Source organism: Myodes glareolus, chromosome 5, assembly GCF_982192425.1.
Source record: "Myodes glareolus chromosome 5, mMyoGla1.1, whole genome shotgun sequence".
NCBI lineage: Eukaryota > Metazoa > Chordata > Mammalia > Rodentia > Cricetidae > Myodes > Myodes glareolus.
The window spans coordinates 95,691,060-95,695,047 of record NC_142030.1 but is presented as its reverse complement, the minus strand read 5'-3'; the positions used below and the strand labels follow the sequence as shown (position 1 = coordinate 95,695,047).

Genomic DNA, 3,988 nt, shown 5'->3' with positions numbered 1-3,988 from the left:
ATGAATTCCAGACCAGTATGAGATACTGTGCTGGCTAGTCTTATGTCAACTTGACACACAAACTAAAATTATCCAAAAGAAGGGGACCTCAGTTGAGAAAATGCCTCCATAAGATCCAGCTGTAAGGCATTTTCTTAATTAGTTATTGATGGGGAAGGACCCAATCCATTGTGGGTGGTGCCATCACTGGGCTGGTCCTGGGTTCTAAAAGAAAGCAGGCTGAGCAAGCCATGAAGAGCAAGTCAGTAATGGAGAAGATGAGACAGAATTAATGTGAGAGCCAGAGGAAGGGTTGGAGTGCTGTGGAGCATTGTCTTCTGGGCAAGACATGAACTGGCACTTCTGAATGGAAGTAGTAATAACCTGCATAAGACTGATCCGTCAACAATCTGTCACAGGGGAAGGGGCCAATAAGGCCCTGCTATTTCCTGAGCATCTAGAGGCAATTAATGGTTGCTGGGATAGAGACAGTTTCTTCAGTGGTGTAGCCGCTGGTAAGGTGCCCACACTCCTGTAAGTAACTCCGATTAAACTCACAGAAGAAACCACACAAAAGTACAATGGGAACTAGCCATGAAGAGGAAGGGGTTCAGTGGGAGGAGGAGACACAAGAGGTCAATAGGATAGAGGGCATACATGAGAAGGGTACTTTGTATGGCACACGGAATGTCATAATGAAGCCAACTGTTAGCTATAATTGATATATACTCTTAATATTTTACTGATTACTAATTTGTTTTTGTCTGGACTCAGACGTAGATGCTCTCAGTGAGGCCATCCTACATCTCTTGATAATATATTTGTTCCTGGAGTTTTCCTGTGGATTCTAAAGTTTGACCAAAAAGGTAGAATACTCTACAGCCTTCTCCTTGTTTCTCTTAGTGCATTGTAACTTCAGAGCAATATGTCCACATTTGTGTTACAAGATACAGGGACGACAAGATGCCGAATTTGGTGCTTTGGTCCTGGACTTCTTACCTTCCATATTTAAGAGCTTTCTAATTACATATTGGTGGACATCAACTTCTTTAGAGATATTGAAAAGCTTTTGGATTCTGCTAGCTAATTAGGGCCCCAACTGCCTCAGCACAGTAATACCTGCCAACCCAGGAATATCCTTCTCTCCTTTTAAATTAAAAAAGAATTTTTTTTACAATAACAAGTTGAGAACAACCACTATGCATCCATGAATAGACTTGCACTTCCTTTCTCCAGTTCTTTCTCCCTGATCTATACCAAAAATGTCCATTACCTGACTGCAGACACTGCTGTGGGTCAAGATGCCTTGAGTCATAAACAAACAAACAAACAAACAACCCGTTTGTCATTCCCATCACTGATTTGGACCACACAGCCCTTCCACTCCTCACCCAGCGCATCAGCAACCACTTCTGTGGCCATGGTTTTATAGAAAGAGGCTTTTGTTTGTCTTCTCCTGCAGTTTCTGACAACCAGTGGCTGGGAAGGAGATATTCAGTTTCATCTTGGCATGGCTGTCTGCCTAGGAGGTGCCACCAAAAAAAGAGCTAAAAATATTTTTGAAAGTGAAAATATTAAGAGTGAATGTATGCCCAATATTAAGATCCAAAGAGGTCCACATTGCCCTGCCTTCCGTAAACTCCCAATTTTTGGGTCTATACACAGCAAGATTAATGTTAAGCACACGGTACTCTTTGCATATAAAGTTTGGACAGTAAGTATTGGATTTGAATCTTCAGTGTCCCCTAATAGGTTATGTGTTGGAGGCTTGTTCTCCAGTAGATGCTGCTGTTGGAAGTATGAAGAACTTTCAGGAGGGGGTGCTGAATAGAAGAAAACTGAGGTTTCTGGGAGTGTACCCCTTAGGGACTAATAGGTCCCTGGCACCCTTTGCCTTCTGGTCATTCTGAAATGAACAACCCTTCTTCCCACACCATGATGCCCTTCTTCACCTAATGACACCCATCTCCACTCAAATAGAGCCAAGCAACTGTGGACTGAAACTGACTCAGAATAAACCTTTCTCCTTTAGCTTCATTTTGTCCAATTGAACAACATAAACCGGAAAAAGAAGGCACAGTGAACAATTTGTGTTACTAAGGATGTGTAAAATCTGTTTGTCTTTCCCTTTTTCTTCTCAATGTAATGAAGTACACTTGAGACACAATTAAGTCTGGAGATATGGTTCAGTCAGTAAAGTGACTGTCACGTAAGCATACAGGCATGATTCCATCTCCCACATGAAAGCCAGGTACAGCAACGCACACCTATAATCCCAGCACTGGGAAGAGGTCTTGTCTCAAAAATGAAGGTAGAAATTGACTACAATGCTGATCTTTTTCCTTTGCATAAATACGTAAACACATGAGTTTCTCTCTCTCTCTCTCTCTCTCTCTCTCTCTCTCTCTCTCTCACACACACACACACACACACACAGACATATTCATACATTAAAAAAAAGAAGTATTGAGTCTGATGATTAGAAAGCATGGAAACCAGAGTTCCCATCACCGGAATCCACATAAATGCTTATTGGGCGCTGAGGCATGTAATCCCAGTGCTCAAAAGGGACAGGCAGGGATCCTGGGAACAAGCTGCTAACAAGACTAGTTGTGTTAGTGCGCTCTGGGTTCAACTGAGGGACCCTGCCATGGTGAATAAGGCAGAGAGTAATAGGAAAGGCTCCATTATCAGCTCTGCCCCCTCAACATGCGCACACATGCTCACACATATGCATACACCCTACATAAGAAAAAAAAATTAAAAAGAAAGGAGAGCAACTGAAAGTAAGCACTACTTTCTCAATCTTCTTTATCTACTGAGTGTGTGTACAGCCTATTAATCTTCCAGTCTTCCTTCTCCGTGTTGTTGAATAAAACACAATTAAGTTAATGGTGTTTAGAGGCTGGAACATGGTAAATTCAGGGAGAGCCATCCCCGGGATGAGAAAACCCTAGTGAAGAGGTCATCGGCCCATCTCCAGGGGAAGCCTGCAAAGGTGGACGGGCATGTGATTGATGAGCAAATAAACAAAGGCCCGCGTGCTCAGAATCGACATGCGGTTACATGCGGTTACACTGAGGACGCCTCATGCAATTTAGACGGTGCCTGCAACAATGGGTCATCTTGGCTTGTTTTCATTTTTAGAATTCTGAAAAACCACATTTGTCTTATGCAGCTGCAAAATAACTAGAGTCTCGGTGCACAATCAAGATTTGGTTGGCACATCCTCGTCTCCTCCAACATCACGTCTCAGCCCAGATGCTCTGGGAAATGCTCAGAAACAGTGCAATTTCTGTTTCTGGGAGCTGACATTTGCAAGACCCAACTGGTAGAGAGGGGAGATACAAAGTAGCTTTTGTAGAGATGTAGTGTATTGTCTTTTGATTAAGGAGACGGAGCTCTCGACCTTCAGTCGTTTATTTCAAGGATCTTCCTCCCATGTGCTCTCACCCTGCTTCCTTCAGAACAAAACATCCATTTCTCCCTCCCCCTTTCCTTTCCCTTTGCTCTCCCCTCCCCTTCCCCACCTCCCTTTTTATCCTGGAACAAGATCACTTCAAGAGTAACTAAGGTTGACTTTGAACTGAGAATCCTCCTGGCTCCATTTCCCTTGAACTTTTTCCTCTTCCTTCCTCTAACTCCCAGGTGGTTGGGTTACAGGTGTGTTCCACCATTGAAGGTTTATTTGGTACATGGAACTCAGGGTCTAATGTGTGCTAGGTAAGCATTCTGTCAGCTGAGCTACACCCCAGCCCTGGAATATACATTTTTCTGAAAGAACAATTCAGAGAACAAAAATATGATGAGTGTATTTATCACTGATGGTTTTAGAATGTCAGTAGTCTATAATAGACAGTGGAACTAAAACAGATGATTAGATAGGAAAAGAATGACTTCATTTTTCCCAGAGAAAAATAATGCTTGCATTATATAAAATTCAAAATTCCTGAATCTTGGTATATATATATACTTAGGGAAGATTTTCCTCAGGCATAATTAACATACA

The 3,988-nt window shown here is 42.4% G+C and overlaps 1 pseudogene; it reads right to left on the bottom strand.

Annotated features, from left to right (window-relative positions):
• Window positions 1-919: 919 nt before the first annotated feature.
• On the bottom strand, window positions 920-1,483 carry LOC125398349 (small ribosomal subunit protein eS6 pseudogene; annotated as a pseudogene).
• Window positions 1,484-3,988: the final 2,505 nt, after the last annotated feature.